General features: G+C 45.9%; 1 long non-coding RNA gene across 1 annotated transcript in view; it reads right to left on the bottom strand.

Annotated features, from left to right (window-relative positions):
* Window positions 1–9,056: 9,056 nt before the first annotated feature.
* Window positions 9,057–21,803, bottom strand: part of LOC116424463 (uncharacterized) — a 216,139-nt gene continuing 203,392 nt past the window's right edge. Inside the window, exon 4 of the long non-coding RNA XR_004234459.2 lies at window positions 9,057–9,215. This is a non-coding gene — a long non-coding RNA (uncharacterized LOC116424463). The remainder of the gene's footprint in view (window positions 9,216–21,803) is intronic.

Here is a 21,803-nt window from a genome sequence, read left to right as displayed (position 1 = left end):
CAGATAAAGTAACAAGTAGTTTTCCAATAAATTATTCACGATAGAGTACTTTTATCAAGCTTCATCGAATTGCGAAAGCAATGAAAGAACAAGGGGTTGATTTTACCGTGGCCGACACGAAAGTTGATTTTTTCATTTTCATCTCGGATCGACGCAACGCGCGTCGTGGCGGGTCTCGTCGCGTAACGGACGTTCCTTTACATGGTCACCCGGTGTACGAGGGCGTCGGAAAAATCGACGCCAGACGCTCGGACGCACACACGCGAGGCGACGGTGACGGTACCTACGGCCGGATTCGCGTGAATCGCCGGCACGCGAACCTTGGAGCTGTTTCTCGGATTTCTAAGCGCCGACCAAGGTGACTCGAACGCCTTCTTCTATACATACTTTGTTTTCCGGACTGATCGCGTAGCCGTGGCGTGAGAAACGCTAACGCTCCTTCTAAGCTTACTCTTGCTAGTTTACATTTAAGCGATCGGCGCGATTGCCGTTCGGGATTAACGGTTTCGTTACTGAAACTCCAGTTGGCCAATGACTATTAATTTGCACTCGACAGTTTGTCGCTAGAAGTATTCAAAGCTTTCTGATGGACACGTACGATACTCTGTGAAACCAACTAATGAGGACATATACATGAACTAAGAAACAAAGCTATTTTATTTCAATGTTTTACATATTGATATATTGTACGACGTTGAATATTATATACAACAGTTCGTAATTATATGAAATCAAGTGGTGGTAGTCGGCCAATGACTATTAATCATTTGCACTCGACAGTTTGTCGCTAGAAGTATTCAAAGCTTTCTGATGGACACGTACGATACTCTGTGAAACTAATTAATGAGGACATATACATGAACTAAGAAAAGCTGTTTTATTTCAATATTTTATATATTGATGCATTATACAATGTTTAATATCATATACAACATTTCGTAATTATATGAAATCAAGTGGTGGCTGGGAATCACCTGTCGAGTGCAAAGGGTTAATCGGTTTCCAATGTGTACGTAATATCCTTGAATAATATCAATTGTAATTCGCTCGTGGAAATCGACGATTCCCAGGTGTATTCGCCGAGGATTGACGGAACCGGTTGAAATCGTTTGAATAAGCCAGCTTCTCAATGTTTTATACATCTCATTTAGGTAAGTACGCGATTCTAGGTTAACAACCGATCTCCCCGGGAATCGGTGATATCCACCATGATTCTTAATTAAAACCACGGGAGTGGTTTAAGCGCTCGGCGTCCAGCGAGCCGAGCTCACCGGCTGGAGATTCGTACAAACATCAATTTGATCGTGCAAACTCTCGTTCCGAGCCGGGTTTTTAGTAGAACGACTGTTCGTTTTCGCGGATCCGAGAGAATTAATGGGTTTGCCCCGCCCTGTTCCCCGCAGCCGTGGTCCGTATCATTTTCACGTCGCTGAAACTTTCACCCGAGACACCGCGTGGCTCCCTTTGTCGTGGTATCGCGTGCCTCCTGTCGCACTCGCCGATTCTCACGTATTTTTCTTACGGCCACGCATCTGTCGTGAGCGAACCTCCGCGCTGTTTTGTAATTTAATTCAATCGGTGAGAAACGACACGAGCCGGTCCTTTTAAAGGATTGAGATATCGGCGGCGTCGCGTTATTTACGGCTAAACAATTGTTGCTTCTTATTCCCGACAGTTTAATAAACAGGATTTATGCGGCCGCCGATCTTATCGGTCCAATTGTTCCCGCGGCTCTGCAAGGTGCAGCGACACTGAGAATTTTTACGATTCAAGCCGCGTTAAGGCACCTTTCTACCTGACTTCGATGGAATTTCTAAAAATCTAATATTCTAACATTTACCCTCGGAAACAAACTCGTTGCTGCACATTATTTCTTTGTAACACGTCGAATGCCGCATGATTGCACGCAACAAGATACACAAAACGAGAAAAGTATAATACCAAATTATTTCATCGAATCGTTTTATCATTAATATCACAGCATTAGGTAGCATTATATATCATAAAAATCTTTGCAAATAATCATCGTTTAGTTGAACTATAGCAATTCGATGGCTCACCGGTGATCCCATTACATCCAACCTGTTAACCTAAAACCCTTCTAACACCTCAAAACATACTCATGTAAACGTTCACCGTTCAAATACAAAGCGTAATCTCTTGTACTACAATCTACCACCCCAAACTTCGCAAGATCATTCCTAACTAACTCGTTTGCATCATAAGCGCTTATATGCGCTACCGTTGTGTAATTTGTATAACAAAAAAAGGAAAGATACATTTAATGAATGCAATAATTACTGTATAGGTTTGTAATTTCTTACACTTCTTCAACCATGTTTATTTCGATACAATTGAAACATTTGTGTCGGTGAGGACCGATTTTCCACTTGTTTCAGTGCAAAACTCCACCGTCCTCCGAATCATCCAATTCCACAGCAACCCGACTATCCCGATATCCAAGAATTTTCAACAACCGTTCGAATCGCCGGAAGATGTGCTGCGCGTAACGCAATTAAACAACCCCCGTACTCTGTCGAGCCGTGGATCGTTTGCGGTGGCGGCGATGGAAAAAGAAAATTCTATTCCGCGGGGTTAGGAGGCAACAGTTGCGGTCGCCGTTCACGGCGAAAAGAGCACGCGAACGGCCGTTTAGACCGGTAAAATTAAACCGCAGCAGGTGTAATTTATACTGGCAAATTGCTGTCTCTATATGCCCAGCATCACGCGTACGCGTGTAATTAGATGGGGCTGTCGACGCGCGCGTTTACCGTCCGCAAAATCGCTTTCAACAACTGTAAGGCAGGCGCTACGGTACGCCGGGACGGCCGGTTGCCGCGCTGGCCGACGCTTCTACGCGATTAACATTTTAATATCTTATTTATAACCTGACCATTGCCGGAGCCATCCCGCTAAACGCCGCCTCCGCGTCCAATCGCGCGTGAAGTCCCGGGAAAAATTACAGGTATTGTGCCGGACGGTTTTAATTCCCGCGTACTAATTGGGGACCGCCGGCGCTCACGTCGCCGCCGATCGAGAAACGTTTTCGATGATTTATCCGACACGGATTACCCAGTGGGAGAGCGTGCTCAATTACCGCGCGCCTAATGAGAAGCTTTCAAAGTAAAAGTTCCAGCAACGAATAATCTGTAATGTTGCCAGTTTGTCGTGATCGGGGGAACGAAAATTACGATCCGATCGGTGCGGACTGTAAAATTCTGCGGTACGTGATTATACACGGTGTTACACGACGCATGATTCTTCGGTCACTCACAGTCATCCGAGAAAAGAAGTTTAGAACGGGGGTTGCGAGTTCGAAGAGTTTTCATGGCGAAATCGAGGTTTAAGAACATTTTTGTTCCATTTTACGTTGGAACGCATTACACGATATTTTGACTAACATGTTACTTGATTTGTTATCATGGAAATGTAAAATATGTTGCTTTCCATCGTATTTGACTTTAAGGCAGTGTAAACGCTTGTTTTACGGTTTTTTTAGTTGGTTGGCTGCAAGCGAGTGAAAAATCGTGTTAGAGGTAACACCTTGTATATATCTTGTGCAAAAAAACAATTGAGTAGACTGAGATTAATCAGGTTGACGTAGATTTGCTAGTTCCGGTTATGGACGTATTCTACGCAAAGTCAGAAGCTTCGGCTAATCTCGCGAAGCGGCGAGCGAGATTAAAACCTGTTTCAAACGATTGTATACATAAGAGATTAATTGGAAATATCATTCATTCGGAGATGAAGTGTTGTTCATAACCATTGATATCGAGTTCTTACAGCGATGTTAATTTGTAGAATTAAGTTTCTAGTATAATAATTTCCGAGGGCAAATAACTCGAGATATAATCGGCGAATTTACTCTACGATTAATTACTCGTTTGATGCGACGAAAATGATTACACACTCAGCTCCGATGGGACGATTAACAATGTCAACAAAAGCGAAAAAATCACCTGGAGAAATCGCTGTTACCTAAGTAGGCCGCAAATCCATAAAGATTCTTGTATTTAAAATGGCGAAGTTATCTACAGTCGAACACAATGGCGCATAAAAACGGCCGATTCTAGAAAAAACGACTTAAACTTTCTACATTTAATAATTATAATTACGCACGAAGTATGTCACGTCAAGGTGTTAAATAAACTATCGAAATTACTGTTACACGTTCCGTTTCACTCTCCGATCTCTACAACGTATTTCCGCGAGTAATTCATTCCGTCCAGTCCGCGGCACTTCCGCGCGAAATCGGCACGAAATATCTGCGCGTACACCGAAATCCGCCAGTCATCGGAACAGTCGGTGGTGCCGTTGTCGGACCGTCAAAGCTGCCGATAGATTAATTTCATACCGGGAGAAATTCCGGCGAAGGCTTCCGTAATCGGTATAATCGATTCCGCGATCGAAAAACAGTGGTGCCATTCACGGTTCGGGCCTTTCTCTCGCACGATCCCACGGGAACAGGCCGTGGATCCTCGCCGTACACGTCACCCGGAGAATTAACACATTCATCGCCGATACGACCAATCGATCACGAGCACTTTTTGTTTAACATATTCATCGCCGGTGTAACCGATCCTGTCGACAAGGGAACCGAGTGTTCGCTGCCAATTGCACTGACCGATCCTATGCTTCTCTTGCTACATTCATCTGCTACGTTAACCCTCCAGCTACGGGTAATTTCAGAAACTCAGACGAAAGTTTGTACCGATTTATTACGGGGAAGATTATAATAGAATACGACAAAGTGTGATTAAAGTAATTGGATATAAAGAATACATGTTTATCATTAAACCTATGTTTAGTAGTTCGCGATGTGATTCGAAAACGATTCGTTGAAATCCGCTGTGCTGCAAAGTGGATCCAGAAGAAAAATTTAGAGAAAGGAAATTGTAGAGTATGAAACTAAGCTATCGTAGAGGAATAATTGGGTTCAGAGGTCTGCATAAATAAAGGTCGAAGGGATATCTGTACGATTTCAGCTATCTTCCGTAGAAAATCGCTCTACGGCTAATACTTACCTTATAATGCTAAACGCGATGAGTCAATGCGTTAGCACACAACAGATGGTGGATGCTGCCATTAAAAAAGAAACCTATTATTTGTTCAATAACGTGCGTCTCTACGTCATTATCTAGTAGAGGCACGTTGCTAGAAAATATTCTTTCACAGCATCCATCTCGCTGCAATCGTTCACGAGCAATTTAGTAACGAGCATTGACCACCGTGGCATTTAACGTGTCAAACGGGGAATTCCCCTTGAACTTGACGCAATAACCGACGGTTCGTGGCCACGATCCGCTCGGAACGGTTCCTAGAAGGTGTACGCGGTGTTTTAAATGCGCGTCGTGAGCTTCTCGACCGAGAGAACACAATTTTGTGGGCGGGATTTCGCTTGGAACCGGCGACCGGGCATCCTCGGACAGAATCACTCTCGCGACGGATTGCAACGTCGTTTTTAATGAAACAATGCCGACCTTTCAGTCGTCGCGACGAGGATACGTAGGTACTTACATACCGCGATGCGATGACACATCGCGTCAGCGTGTTGCGCGACGATACGGCCGCCTTTTACCGCTCGCCGCGAAACGGAAATGCAACGCCGATTGAACTCGACCCTTCGCGATTCCATTGTTGGACCGACTCTCCGCGTGTCCCACTTGCGCTCGCCGTTGCTTTAAATTAGACGCGGGACCTGGCTGATTGTTCTTGCCTCGGATGTTTCACGGTGTTACGCAGGACACGGGACGCAGGAGTTTTGAAAGAGGATGTATCGCGGCGGATGTGTGTCTACGGTGGATTTTGGCTGTTTGATGTGTTCGTTGGGGATGTAAGTAGCTTCTGGAGTGAGTGAATTTCTAGACTTTATTGGAGCTGCTAGTTTCTAAGATGATACTGTAGTTATCAAGAGGGTATTGTAATTTGCAATCGCAGGATTCGCTATTGGAAACCAGACTAGTTGCTTTGAGTATATTAAGGAACATTGGAGTTTCAAAGTGTATCATTTCAGCATTAAAACTGCCAAGCAGTCGAATTGACTTGATTTCCTTATAGAAACTCTAAGAATGCATCTACTGAGATTTCAAATCATTTGTAATTCAGCCTGCGCATTACCGAATCAGTTTCCTAAGTAACTTCCAAGAGAAGCATGGATTACGTTTCCAATAACTGTACAAAAGAAATCAGAATCATTTTGATCCATCCGGTAGGTTCAGTGCTAACCTAGCAAGAAGCGATCTCGAAATATTTGAAATTCGTATTTGAGTCGCCGTATCCTTCTACTTAGACATCAATAAAAATACATTTAGATATATTGAAGATAGAATAGATCGCGATATAAAATAAAGAATTTATTCGATCGAAAACTTTCGAACCCCATTGCACGTAGAAATCTCCGAGCTCGACTCAGCGCCAGTGATGAGTCCATAGAGGACACCGAGAGTCTACCGATATCGGAATCGAACGGTCCGTTACCACCGAGTTGTTGTTATTGGCGAATCAACACGTAATGCTCGGTGCGAGCGGATAACAGGAACGCGACAGGCCCTGATATGGTAATGCCCGTACAACAGCATCCTCGGGTTGCATTGTAAATTTGAGTAAAGACGTTTCGACTGTTACGATAACTGTATACTTCGTCTCGCGGGGATGTTAAATAATATTGCGTAATCGTCGTGGTCGCACGGTATTTGCATACCGATTGCATTTCCTCCGAGATCGTTGCTTGGATAATGACGTAACGCCGCGATAGAGTGTTTTCTCGAAGAAAATTCTTTGGTCCGTGGTCCGCGGCGGATGCGCCGGGGACACGCTGGGCGGTCAACCTTTCTTGCGGCGTCAGCGTCGTGTCGCGCCGGCCCGGCTACGCCCCTCTCTTTCACCTTTACGCAACGATACCGCGCGAGGATCATTGCGGATCGCCGATTTCCCCATTCAGTTTGACTCACTTTCGTCACCTGAGGAAAGAGTGGCCGGGCAAAAACCGTAATTACACGGTGCCGATATTGCTTTCTCGATGCTCGCCGCCTCGCCGCGCTCGTTGCCTTTTTTCAGGAAACCGGTGCCCCGTAATTGCGTCTTATAACGGTCCGTGTTAAATTGTTTATTAACGCGTCTTACGAGGCTCACGGCCGGCGATGCTCGCGGAGGAACGAATGATCTCCGCGCGGGTATGACTCTATTGAAGTAGGCGAAATAGAAATGCCGGTTTTATAGATTCCGATAAAACAGCGGATAAAGTCGCAACAGCTGGCGAGCCGAGCCGCCGGCGACGGAGGAGGAAAGAAAAGAGGAATGCACCGTTTCGTTTCGCCGAAGATTTTATGCCGGCCGAGGCATGAATGTCAACTTGAAGGCAACTAAAAACGGCCGGGCAGCACTAATAAAATCAACTTAAAAAACGGGAAATGCGATGGAATGTGCCCGATGCCCGGCCGGACTTGGAATCTAAGATCTAAGCCCGGGGATACCTGGACCCGGACCGATGCCGGAGAGATCTTTGAATGGAAACATCCAATTCTCAGGCAATCCGTAGGGATTCGAGCTTGGATCTCGGAATCTAATGAACTGGGACACTTGAATCCGACGATCGTTGAACTAGAGTCTTCGAATTTCGAGATATACGAACTTGCTTCGAAGATCATCAAGATTCGATCTTTTAATATAAGAATCTTCTAGCTAGGATGTTTGTATTCTGGGAACACTAAATTTAGTCTCCTAGATTTCAGATTCTATAGATTCCTTGGACCCAGCTGGAATCTCCGATTTGAAAAACTTGATCTTCCATACAAGAGTCTTCAAGATTGAGTCTATCGTCAGAATTGGATCTTTCGAATCGAATTTTGAACTGTGTCCACTTTTCCGAAGCGGATTCAAGATCGAAGATTCTCAAATACAGCTCCGTAAACCGAGTAACTCGATTCCGCATCGAATTTCCATTCTTCGAACCGACCGAAACTGGTCTGACTCCAGTTTTCACGACAACGTACATGCGTCCGCGCGCGGTCGCCGTTAAACGCGCATTGTTTCGTCCGCGAGATGTTCGCTTAGATAACCAGAAATCAGTACTTACGTTTGGTTGAAAGTAAAATCACCTTTCTATATGATCAAGCCCGGTAACTAACTTTCCAGCCCGCTGTTTCATGTTTGCCTCGTAATTACTCTTACACTAAAAATGACGGCGATGTATGATATCGGTGCCGCTGATCGGCTCGCATGGCTATAAGAGGATTAGAAACGGGGCCCGGCGTACACGAGTCGCCTCTCTTTCGAGCTCGCTTAATAAAATCCTCACGGCGTCCGTAAAAAATCGATATCTTCGCGAGTATCCGCGATGAAACGGGTAATAAATACATCCCGTGTTCGCCGTAAATATTAAATACATCCCCGGTGGCCCCCCCCTGCAGCCGTCGATTGACACGAAACACTTATAATCGTCTTTGTCGTGTAAATATCCGACGAATACACAGTTTCTCTCCGCGCATGCGTGCCACGGCGGCGTTTTAATTTCACTTTCCGATTGGTCACGACTCGGCAACGATAATAATGACGAGGCTCTGCGCTCGCGCGAAATTAAGAATAAAGAGACAGAGAGAGAGAGGGAGACAGGTGTTCTTGGCAAAAAACCTTTTTCGTTCTAACGAAGTCGCGTTCCACGGTCTCCGTGATAATTATCCCCGGTAATTCCGCCGATCCGCGGCGCGACCGGACGATCCGGATCTTCCCGCTGTAGAAGAAACAACGCGCGGCAACCAAGGCCGCGATAGGGCACCGCGAAGAAATTATATTCGAAACGTGTTACGCGTAGAGCTGCCTAGCCACAGGTGCCGCGATATTTAATTTTAGCACGGTAGGCGTTATCCTTGACTAGCGTCGCGCGAGCGAGCGAGCGCATGCCGCTCGGAAAGGTGCGCCCGCGTGCGCCAACACAGCTTTCGCAGCCGCTAAACGTATTCCAAACATTCCGGCGGCGTCTCATTAAGGCGTTCGACGGGAATAATGGGGAAACGTCCCGCGACTGCGTTCGGGAAAATTTATGCAATACGTTACTCGTTAACGGTCGGCCACGTATTACACGGAGATGAGAAGTTGTACGGCTGCCTGCTGCCCACGGGACAGGGGGATCGTCCACTTGCCGTGCTCTGTTCAATAGCTGCAGCAACAGTGATGCCTCGGTTTCGATGAGAGCCGGCAGCTCGAGAGCTGACAGTAATCTGAAACGCACGTCGTTGGTCAGTTTTCATGTTTTCTCGTCGCATTTTCAATGCTAATGTGCTATTCGTCGATACGATTTCACTTAACCGATCAACGATGACTTGCTGTGTCGATCTAATTGTTAGTTCTGACGCAACGAACGGTACGGTAGGATCTGGGCCAATCGAATCGCTAATTTTGAGACTTAGGCGAGCTGGGTAATATAGGTTCTACTGTATTTCATCTGTGAAACGAGAAGAGAATTTGTAATAACCCTTTGCACTCGGGAGATGAATTGGTTACAATATTTGATTAAACAGCAAAATGATAGAAGTATGATTATTTGTATTAACATATTAGTATAAGATTCATTCGTCGATGTATCAGAGAATAATAAAGAAGGTCTACTACATACTATGTATTAACGAGTCTTCTTAGAGCTTTGTCGCGCGGCGGACTACGCGAAAAAGCTCGGACAAAAGGTGTAAGTAGGAAAGCGCACAGCGAATCGGTGAAATCTCATTCGCCGTGTACTCATTACTAGCCAGCGGCGCGTGGGAGTCACAATAAAATGTTTATTGCGTTATTCATTACGGATCCTGGCGAGGGGGATCGCGGGCGAACGGAAAATTCAATCCAACGGATGACAACGCGCGCGGTTGCGATAATAAAAACGCGTGAACGTGAAACGCGGGTCCGTCACGGTCAAGGAGGTGTCCCTGATCAGCCCGTACCCCGGCGCGCGGTGACGCCGATGGAACGTTACGAAACAATCATTAATCACGAGAAAATATGAAATAGCCGTTTAATAGCGTCAGTGGGTTGTATCACAATGCGAAACCGGCCGTAAATCATAAAACGCAAAGTGTCGTAAACGTCAGTCACCGTAAACGAATTAATCGTCCACGGATCCGAATGCCTAGATACGCGCGATGGAAGAACGTCCAGCGGGCGGAAGACCGGGAGGAACAGAGGGGAGAAGGAAGCGAGCAAGAAAAACGGCGGAGGAACAGAGAAAATCATTCGATACCGATCTTAAGTCGCCCATTTCCAACGCCGTCTTCAATCCTGAGAAATCTCACGCGTCCGCTGCGCTGGAGGGAGCGAAGTGTTCGGTGCGTGAAGTTCGAAGTTTAATTGCTCCATTTGCACAGTTTCCGCGGCGAACAAAAGCTAGGCGGCCGAGCGGCAGGTGCCGGAAACGCGCGTAACGCGCGGCCGGTTCGGTGCACGGTGGAGAGGAAGAATAAGCTCGAAATTTATTTAAATTGTAGCCGCCGACGCGGCTAAATTGCACCGCGACGAAGAGGGAGCGGGGTTTATCGCGGGCATCGCGATTTCTACAATGGCCGGCCTCCTTATATTAGGAAAGCGACGGGCAACGATCTTTTCGCCGGGTTTACACGTCCCGGGACGCCGAGGTGTGGATATCCGCGCCGAATGGCGGCGACCGGTGGGGGGAGGGAGGCTGGACGCGACACGAGCGTAACTCGTCCGTTGTAAACGGTGCATTAGTGAAAGTGGCGCGGCCGATTACACCCGATAACGCGCCGTTGCTCGGAATGGACGTGTCCGGTGCCGCGGCACGATGCTTTATTGGTGCGATCGCCTCCGCCGATACTTTCCTCTTGTTCCACGGTGACCTTCCACGGCCGATCGACCGAGCGCCGCTCTTTTCTTCCGCGCCTGGGTATATCTTATCGGCGATCAGGCCTCGCCGCCTCTGTCGCGGCGGGACCACGCGCGAGGTCACGCACCGGGTTCACCTGATGAAACTTAGGTCGCTGGTTTCGGGAACATGCGGCGACTGCGCACGATTTCGAAATCAACTTTTTCTTCGGCGAGGCGGATGTTCGAGATGTGTTCATTGGTTGCTTGATGAATTTCTAGAACTCGGTTGACGGAGAATTGTTCGACGAATGTTTCAGTTGGTTAAAGTCGTGAAGCAAGTGACGTTGCTCGATAATCCGTTTTCGATTCTTCTTTGGCGTTGAGAGAAAATCACCTCTTGATCTTCTATTTCAGCCGCCACTAAAGTCTAACAGTTTATATCTGTTTCATAGAGTTTTTTATTCACCGCGATTATACTGGAACGTGGAAGTTTAATGTACGAGATAACAAAACCATCATCGCGAACAGGCCGCGAGAGAGTCAACGATAACTCAATCCGTGCGGGGACTGCGGAAAACAGGTCTGAACCGATCGGCAAGAGCAATATCGCGGAAAGCACGCCGTAAAGCGTCCGGTATACCACGACGGGATGCAAAACGAAAATGTTTCAAACAAGACCGAACAACCGGGAGAAAAACTAGGATCCCGATAGCGACGTTTATAGCGGAGAAAGTAAAAAATCCGGATAGCCCTAAAGATAAGCGCATTACGAACCACCGGAACCGGCAGCAGACATCCCGCCCGGCTCCTGTCCGGGCAAATAAAAGATATCCGGGCGACAATCGTAAGGGAAGCATTTAACGACACTGGAAACGCGTAAAACGAGTAATTCGGTGGGAGCACGCGACCGACACGCTCCGCGTCGCGAGCCACTGCCGGCGTGCGGGCAAAACGAAGCAGGCGACTTGCCGATTAACGTTTAGAAGAAGCGAAGTCAAACGACGTCTCAGTGAAAGTAATTACGTAAACGAGCGTTGCGGCGCGGCGGAGAACGAAAACCGAGATGGAGAACAAAAGAAACGAGCCGGTCGGGCGTTGTTGTCCCTGTGGATTTCCAACGAAATCGGCCGATCGGCGGAAAACGCGCTCGGATCGTTGTCGTTTCGCGCCGGGTTTCCTATTAGCGACCGCGCGCCGGACCTTTCACCGTGGCCGAGAGCTGGCGAACGCTCGTTTTTCTCTTTCGCATGAAATTGTTACATCGCGCGGGTCTCTTATCTGGGTCTCAGGCCGTTGCCGGTTTCACCGCCTTGGAAAGGTCGCATCGTTGCGCGATAAGCTTTGCCGAGCACCGCGGTAATTGCGTTCTCCCTATCGCAGAGAAAGAGAGAGAAGGAGAGCGAGAGAGAGAGCCAGGAAGAGGAAACGTCAGGGAAAACGAGAGTAAGAAAGATTGCGAGAATTGTTAATGTGTCCTTAGCGGCGAGTTTACGCCGGGAGGCGACCGTCGAATTTTAGGTTAAGACTCGTAGAAAGCGGCAGGAATCGAACGCGTTCTAACGCTGGACGTTCATAATTCTTTGACGACTTTCGCGGCCGGCCGGCCAGGCCTCGCCGCGTATAGTCGGCGCGGCGTTTACTTTCAACGAATTTCACGGCAATTCGTTGGCAATGAGATTAATGAGTCGCGCGGTTGGAAAGGTGAAGCGGTACCGCCGCGAGTGTATGAAACGATCCCGGGATTTTTCCGTCGTGCCGATTCCGTTCTCGGTGGGGATCGGAATCGATTTCGTTCGCCGGGTATCGTTGAATGAACCTGGAACTTAATCTTGTAGGTGTAACGCGTGAAACTACGTTCCGAAAGACTCGCCGTTGAGTAGGTTATTTCCTGTTCGCATGATGGAGCGGTTCCGACGTTCACTTTACAGGGAGAGGTAAATTAGAGTTGAATTTTTAGTGTCGCAGGGTACGGTCGGTGTCGATCGTTTCGCTTTCTGGTTAATTAGCGGAGTGGATATACTAGGTCGATAGGCAAGTGTCTTGAGTGTAATTGCGAGCAAAAGTATGATCGGCCAAACGCATGTTTGCCGGGGATTCTTATCAGGGAACTATGGATAGTTATTATCGGGGAATTTTATGGATCGAGAGATGAAATTTATTCGTCTGCGACTCACGTTTATAAAACTACCCCTATCCATAAATCCGCGTTTCTCCCCCGAAAATGCTGCCGTATAATTCTGTTGAATTCTGTGCCACCGCAGGAAGTCCATGTTCCGATAATGCAATCATTACGAATTTATATTCAACAGATGCTATCTTAGCAGATTTCAGAAGGACAACGCGGAAAGTTGGGCCAAGCTTTCGGCTGGAAAGAAACGGTTCCTCGTGACGCTGGTATCCATTCCGGAAGACGCGCCGCCCGGTCGCGTCCGAGATTAATCGTCGGCATTAGCGGGATTTATCGGGCGTGCATCGTTTCGTCCGCGGCGTAACGTGCCCCCACGGGCGCCTCGATATCGTCTCGTTATTCAAAACGACATTTTGACCGTTTCCACGGTTCTTGGTTCGCAGATGCCTCCGTACGGCCGTCCGTTCGCTCCTCGTCCTCGCGAGGTCTCACGGTGCCTGAACATCTCGATGTGACATCTTGATGAACCCGCTCGCCACATGGGAACGCGCCGGAAATTTCGTGTTGCGCGTGTGTGCGCGCGATGATACAAACGTTCCTTCGACGTTCACCAAAATGGCGCTCGGGGAACAGTGGACGAGCCCGAGGAATATGCGCCGACAACTAAATCTGCATCGTTTCGAATGTTTGAATAAATTTTATAAGAAATGATGTTTGCATTGCAAAATCTTAAGAATATATTATTTCTTCCGTTTAAAAGTCTTCTTCTAAGATCGGCGATTTGAGGCTTGGAACTTTCAAAGGAAAGTTTGAGGCACGAATTCAGTGAGGACGATGTAATCGACGGGGGTAATTGTTTATTCGAAAAGGTGCTAGTTTCCTCGAAATTCGACGTGCTTCTTCTGCGGCAGAGAAGCTCGAGGAAGCCAGCGGAATGTTATAGAAGGATTGAAGACAATTGGTTCGTGTAAACTGTTTACACGAATACATCACGAGAAGTAAGAGTGAGAAGTGTTGTTGAAGCAAGAATGGAAAATTTTGTGTTTCCCTGTAGATGCTAACAGTAAGTCCGTATATCCTGTCCCGCGGACAAGCCGGGTTTCATTAAACGGATCCTGAATCTGCATGAACGCCATTGTTTTGAAGGAGCTCCTTTGAATTCTGACTGAAACGAAGAGCGCGTGACTCAGCCTGAGAAGATACAGATATATCTGCGTGCCAGAGAATGCACCACTCACTGTGCGACCGCGGCAATCTCTCGCCATCATCCCCCATTCGCGATTTCCCTTGATAAGAATATTCACACCGCTCGCCGCCGGTTGTACGGTGGAAGACATTCTTTTCGCGGAGCAGCGTTGCAAATTATCTAAATTAAAATAAAGCTCACGCGGAAACGACTGAATCGTCCGTGTCTCTCCGTGGAATTTTAATTTGAAAATAATCACGAAACGAGCTCTCCGATTTTAACTTGTTCACTCCGAAAACGAATAGCTGATCGAACGAAGACGACTCTCCGTAAGTAAATCAAACGGTTCGATTCGCTGAACAATGTAACGGTTCCGAACCAGAGAGTCCAAGTTCAAGACCTCGGCCAATAAGCCATGCGTGCGACACCGTATCTCATTCCGGATCTCAGCTCGAAGGATGAAGAATTTCACGGTGCACGGAAATGGAACCAGGAAATTACAGTTTCCTGAAACGGGATTAACACTTCGCTCACTAGTATTTATTTAATAATCTCCTACAAGTCAACGATTAACGCCTAACAACTTCTCAATGAATTTTCCAATGACAATAACGCATGCCATCCAGAAAGAAGGAACCAAAAATACACTTCGCGTTCACTCGCGAATCTTCGACAAATGAACTTCTCTATAACGTGTAAGAAATGTCTGAGTTGTAATGAAAACATTCAGTTGACAATCATAACCAAGAAGAACATAATTGCAATAGTTAAAACCTCCCGGAATACGAAACTTCATTATAATCAATCCTCAACAGTCAGTTAATTGCCTTCCTCAATGGGAGCCGCATTAAACCCGTAGGATAGAGGAGGAAACGAGCGATCAATTTCAGTAGAATCGTTAAGTCTTCCATTAACGGTCTTCCGGTACCGAAATCGTGAACGCGAACCAAGAGACACACGGGCCGCGAGCTTTTAGGCAACGTCTGCCGCGGGAATCGGGTAAACGAACCCCGAGTAGCCACCTGTAGAGACGGCAGACCGGATAAGGCAGTAACGAGTCGTACGCCAGGCTCGGTTATAATAAAGGGGAGTCCGTCGTCGGCGATGCACGCTAGGCTGAATACGAAACTTCCGGCGCGTCGATTTCCCACAGAACAAAAGCGGGCTGGTGTACACCGCGGTTGACCCGGTGCTGGCAGAAAGCAACCCGAGTACCTACACACTGCGAGAGGGACTCGAATTAACTAATTAGCCGGTTGTTTAATCGGTTCGGTCGAGTCAAGGTCGTTCGGGTTGAAACTCGCGGGCCAGCCGCTTCCGGTGCACCGATCGGAGAAAGCGGTGACGACGAATTAATACGAGCAGCGTGTGATTGTGGGGATAAACGTTGATTTACGGTTCAACGTTTGATAAAAGGACATGCCTGGAAAAAGGGATGAAACGATCGGGAAGAAAGATGGACGAACGAACGTGGCGTGGCGCGGCGTGGCGTGGCACGGCACAGCGTAGCGTGCGGCAACATGATCGAAACGATCACCTTTCTCTCCCGCGGCCGGCTCTCCCCGGCGTGTGTGTATGCTAATGATATCAAGCGTGAAAAACGCCGCTGTTAATGACGCTAAACGCGCGTCTTGATTTATCAGATGGTAATTGGAATCGGTTTTACTGCCTATTTAGAATTCACCTTCGTCCCATTAAATCGGCGCGCCTCGCGCTCCCCTAACGTTCGGGCAACTACCGGGGAGAATGTATGCGCGAGGATGTGTTATCCGAGAGAGGCACACCGTGGCCGTTCGGTTGGCTGGTCGGTCGGTCGGTCGGTCTGTCGGTCGCCGGGTTCAGATAAAAGGATGTGCATGGAAAGCGGCGGGGAACGCGGACGTCGCGCTCGAAAGACGCGTATTAACCTATTTGTATGACCTGTTAGCATAATAATAACGCGTGGATAATCACCTGTTAACGTAACGTTGATACGCGAATAATCACCTGTTAGCGTAATAATAATAGGTAATTAATCACATGTAAACATAATAAATTTACGGATAATCGTATGTTAACGTAATATTCATATATGGTTAATCATCTGTTAACATGATCTATTTGGGAACGGAAATGTTTGTTAACGTAATATAATATAATATTATGCTTTATCCGTTGAAAGTATTAATAGAGTTCTTAATAATTGTACTATGTATGTCAAAATGGAGTTTAAAGGATCTTAAGATCGTAAGACAGATATTGAATTATGGTACACGAAGTTTCTTGGTGGCTCACGATTATAACTGCTATTGTTTTGTTACGATATTTAATTTTTCTGTGTCATTTGCGTATGGAATCGACGGTGTTCAGGAATACAACTTCTTGTCCCCGATTATTTACGCAGTGTCGCGAGTACTGACTTGACCATTGAAAATTTCTATAACTCCACGTAGCGGACTCGAGATTTCAAGTGGCAGTGGGCACATAGAAAGGAAGAAATAGGTGGACTCGGCTCCCACGACCGTTGCGAGTCTTCGTTCAGCGACAATACCTTTCCTACGCGGCGGCAAAACTTTCCCGGAGACATTTACGATTGGCCGTAGCTGCTGAATCATCTTGAACATCAACACCTTCCTTCTTTGAACACCTTCGTTTATCATTAATTCCGCGCCAATAAATATACTTTTCCCGATGTACATAATAAATCTTATCTTCTCTTCCTTCAGATTTTTTGCTTGTGTCGTTTCCATAACTACCGACGAATATCTTGTATCATTAGCAATATTGCTAAACGCCATCAAACCCTTCATCCCTTAGCAGAGATTTTATCATTCAAATTATCGAAACGAGAATTCAATTTCAGATTTGTCACTGATCACTTCACCTTACACAGATTCTATACTTAACTGCATCAAAATATTCGGTCAAGAAAAATTCTGGGTATATTCTATACCATATCTGTTCTAAATTATAACAATTGATAACAGAAGAATATTTCATCAGAACTCACAAGAATCGAGTAACAATCATGCCTGTTGAATTCTGTTCAAAGCTACTCTCAATTCCTTCTTTCACAATCATTCAGAATATACAAACGTTCCTAAGAAAACCAGATAACCTGATTTGGTAACCTAAACTAAAAGATAAACCCATGAAAATCTCAATACATACAGTTTAAAAAACACTACTCGCGTCCTCTTTTTAAAATCCCCAGCACGAGTGTCGCGTTATTACAAGGCAAGACGTTGACATCGCCAACAGAGCCGCCGAAACTCCAGCGGCACCGGTACCAAAATGGCGTCAGCGTCGTCCAGCAGCGCCGAATCCAAGCAGCGTCGCGTTTCACTTGCGTGAACGTAATTGCGGGCAACCTTGGCATTGGGAGAGCATTTCCCGCTCGTTCTCGTCTCTCGCTTCCTCTTTCTGTGTGAACGGGTTCCATTCATTTACGTGGCCGGCGTTCTTCGAGCGTTACGGAGGCGCACGTTCGCTCGGTCGGTCGGTCGGTCGGTCGGAATCCGCGGGAAACGCCGGCGGAGGGAGGCGATCCGATCCGGGGACGATGCCCGGGGACCAACTGGTGACAAAGACGCTTTACGAGCGCGGCTTTTACGACGTGCTTTCGCTACCTTCGCCGCCGTGGTCGTCGTCCACTTCCAGTTTCCACCTTGAACTTCCTGCATGAGGTAACCGGCTTCTTGTCGTATCGTCGCGACTGATCGTTTCCATGGAAACCTGCCGTTTCGACGCCGGGGGAACGTTATCGCGATTGCGTGGGAACGGCGCATCCGGTGGGGCCGTTTTCAGAAAATGTCGCCGCCTCGCTGCGCCGCAATTGGTTTAACCCTTCGCCGCATCCTTCGCGGCTGCAACGTTTGTTGGTTGCAGTCCTTTCGGCGTTGATGTCGGTGGAAATGAATAAAGCGGTGTGATATGGTTTATTAGCCTTTTCTTACAGACGCCTCTCAGTTGATTTGGCACAGCGAAATTTTAACATTAAGTTTCGTGTAATCCGTTGATACGTGAAATGTTAAGATAAAGTTTACCTTGATTTATGTGTGATTTATCGTTGTTAGTTTCAACAAATCTTGCGTATGTTTCATTAATGTGTTGGTTGTTTCTAGTAGGAAACTTTTGAAGTTTGATGACATAGTAGCGTAGTGAAAGTGGTATGATACGGTGAACATAGCGAACTATGCTACCGTAATTTCCACTATATTTTTATTGGATTTCTTTAACGAATAATAGACACAGTATATCAAATAATAATTATTAAATTTGATTTATGTGACGTATGTGACGTGGATCTTTGATGTAATCAAGTTTTCTATGGACAAAGCACTATAAAGTGTTTTGCTGTTTCACTTAATGTTAATCTTATGTGCCACATAAACAATCGCGTGTATTTGTTCGTCGTTATATTTAACTTCCACGAATGAAACTTGTAAAATAAGAATTATACATATCGAACCTTAAGTGTTTTTTAATTGTTCTTTTTGATATCGTTACACGTTGGACAGAAAAAGCGAAACAATGAGCCCGATATTCGCACATTCGTTTTACAGTAAAACCGTTGCAATTGAATAACATAATTAAAGAAAATTCAACGAACTAATTGAATGCATTCGATGAATCTAATTACACGCGGGATTGTGTTGCACGTAATTAAACTTTCAGCAGAATTTATATAAAAGATCGCTCGACGAGATCCATGGAGAATCGGAATCGCGTACCGTTTCACGTCTCAAATTACCCGATAACACGTATCCTTTCTAACGCAATTGAACGCTTGAAAGATTCGTTAATAGAGATATATCCCGCGTGCCCACCATTTTGTTACTTTCCCGCCGCCATATAGGCTTGCTAATTTTACAGCTCTTTCTTGCTAATTTAACGGCGGCTCTCACCACTTTCAAGCTTACGCGTTGCGCCGTCCATTGTTTTTGCAATTAGCTGTAACGTTTCACACGCATCTCGGTTTCGTAGTGAATCGAAATCAGTTTCATTCATCCCGCCGAGAATATTCGAATCCCGTTTTTTTCTTCCAACAGCTGTGGAAATACCTGGCATGCCGGTTCCGTGAGAATATCGAGATCATTGTCTCCGGACGACAGTTTTCTTCGTTCGAACCGTTCGGAACGCGCGCGAATCGTCTTGATTATGTAGAGACACTAATCAGCGATCTTTCCGGATTACGCCGGCAAAAGGCGGTCGGCGAATCACTCGCAACCTGTTGTCAGAAACCTGTCCCGTTCGCGTGGAAGATCAAGCGATTAACGGATTACGGGATTAAAGGATTACGCGTCAGCGATTGTTTCAAAGAAACCTATCTCGCTCATTCAGAAATTGATCTTGACTGAACGACGGCATCCATCAAATGCGATTAAGAATTTTTCAATTTATCAACGAATGCTACACGATTTCAAGAAAATAAATACATGTTAAATCAGTTAATCGAATTGCGTTATTATTATTGCGATGATGTAGGTTGAATTATTTGTCATGTAGAAATGTTTTCAAACAGTCGTCGTTTAATTGAGAGAATTATAATAATTCTATTTACCCGGGGGCACCAGCGATCTCCACGGCATTGTATATTTTCTATGTTTTGTATGTTAATTATCTAAATATTAAATATTTTATAGCACATCCACGTTGATTAGAGAAATTCTTGCCTCACAGTTGGCCAACATTCCCGGCGAGTTTTACAATAATTCATATCCCCAAACAATAGCGTACAAGTCCAATTAATAATATAACAGGTATTCACGACGAAAAAAAAGGTCCACGAATCGAGCACAAATTTCTACGCGAAACAATCGGCCGATCGAGAGATAATTCGGTTCATAGAGAAATATTAGAATAATAAACAGCGCGTCGGTCTCGACTGCGCAGCCCAGTTTCTTACGGAATCCGTTTCCAGCGTCTTTCCGCCGGTGTAACGAAGTGTCTCGTCGCATATTATGTGCAGATCGTCACGCGGAATTACCAATTCCGCCGAAACACGATCGCCCGGTGAATATTTATAAGCGTCGCACGCGCGAGCGCGGATGCGACGATTCCTCCGTGCCATTACGCGTGACCCGAATTACGCGATTAAATTCAAATTATACTTTGACCGCGTTTTCCATTTCTCAGCGGCGAAGAGACCGGCCGCGCGACGGAGAACGGAGTAAAGGAGAAGGGAAAAGCGTCGGGAGAAACGCGTGCGTACGCGAATAGAGGGAGAGACGAGAGGGAGAAAGTGGCGGCGTTTAAAATGGCACCGCCGAGGCAAATTAGCCGGACGGGTAATGGAATAATATACAGTGAACATTGGATAATTGCAACACTCAACGGGACCGGAAGGTTGCAATTACGGAGAGGTAGCATCGAATCCACCCTAAGAAACGAAGATTTTAGCATGGCGGACGTAGAAAAGGATGACGCGGTAATTGTTAGTCAGCGGATCTTCACGCACATTCCAATGTTTCAGAATATAATTAGAAAACTAGAACTGCCGAGAATGATCGTTCTTAATACTAGATTTAAGGAGCGAGTCGATTCGACTCATTGAGTTTTATAAACATTATTTGCTGAATGTTTGTGATTTTGATTAATGCAGATACGCTAATATGAATCTTAATCGTTTACGTTTAAACCTCTAATTTCCGAAATCTAAACGATGAATATCAATTTTTCTAGAAACAGTAGAACAAGCTGTACGGTAAATGTCCGTAAGTCTAGTGTCGACGTATATTAATAGAAAGCACTGGGCTTTAGACATTCTCTAAATTTTCTCGTTTTCCACGCGTCCCGTGCAATCTTGTATTACCAGATTTCACATGAACGCATAAAAATCCGTAGTCTATTAATTACGGCCGCACGCCGCGCGCGGGAAGGTCGCCGCGGTTGCAATCGTTACGCTCGGTCATTGCTACGATATTCCGGAGTCTTGCCTACTTATATGTTTTCCCGGCGGGTGACTCAGCGGAGGTGAGAAACTGCGAATGCCGGCGGATGTTGCGAAAACTTCGCATAAAATGAAGATTCAACTGTGAACGGGAAATATTAAGTTATTCCCGGCGTCGGAGTGAAATATTCAAACAGTTTCTTGCCGCTGTTCGCGCGAAGTGAAATGCTAATGGCGGCGTCCCTTGTTATTCAAAAAATTGACTTTTAAGATTACCCTGTGAGATTAAGCTTCAACGTTGGATGCACGGAGATTCCGTGATATTCGTTCGTTTAGATCTTGGAAATTAGAAGTTTGTAAGTGGACAATTAAAATACATATTCGTGAAACGTATTCGCGTAATCGATGAAAATCAAAGATTCTCCGAATGATGTTTATAAAATTCGATACGAGTAAAATTCACTGGTTCTCTAAATTTAGCGTTGAGTTCTGTTTAGACGGGTTGACCGTGGAATAACCTGCTTGGTTATTCAAGCGTATAATTAATGTTACAATTATCGTAACGCATCATTGATATTATGTAGGAGGATATGTCGGTGGATGTTGAATTGAAAATATTTGCCTGAGGGAATTGTGCGTACGTAAATGATTATGTAAATGTATCGTAACACATGGTAAACAGTTTTTTGTATGTATATATTCTGTTTCGTAATTGATTTTTTCACGTACACCGATTCACGATTTACTTCTCGCGCGTTCTCCGCTACATTCTATTCCTGTCGGTATTAAGTTTGTTTGCCGTGCGGTTTTTC

This window comes from Nomia melanderi, chromosome 5, assembly GCF_051020985.1.
Source record: "Nomia melanderi isolate GNS246 chromosome 5, iyNomMela1, whole genome shotgun sequence".
Classification (NCBI taxonomy): Eukaryota; Metazoa; Arthropoda; class Insecta; order Hymenoptera; family Halictidae; genus Nomia; species Nomia melanderi.
This window is presented reverse-complemented; position numbering and strand designations above follow the sequence as displayed.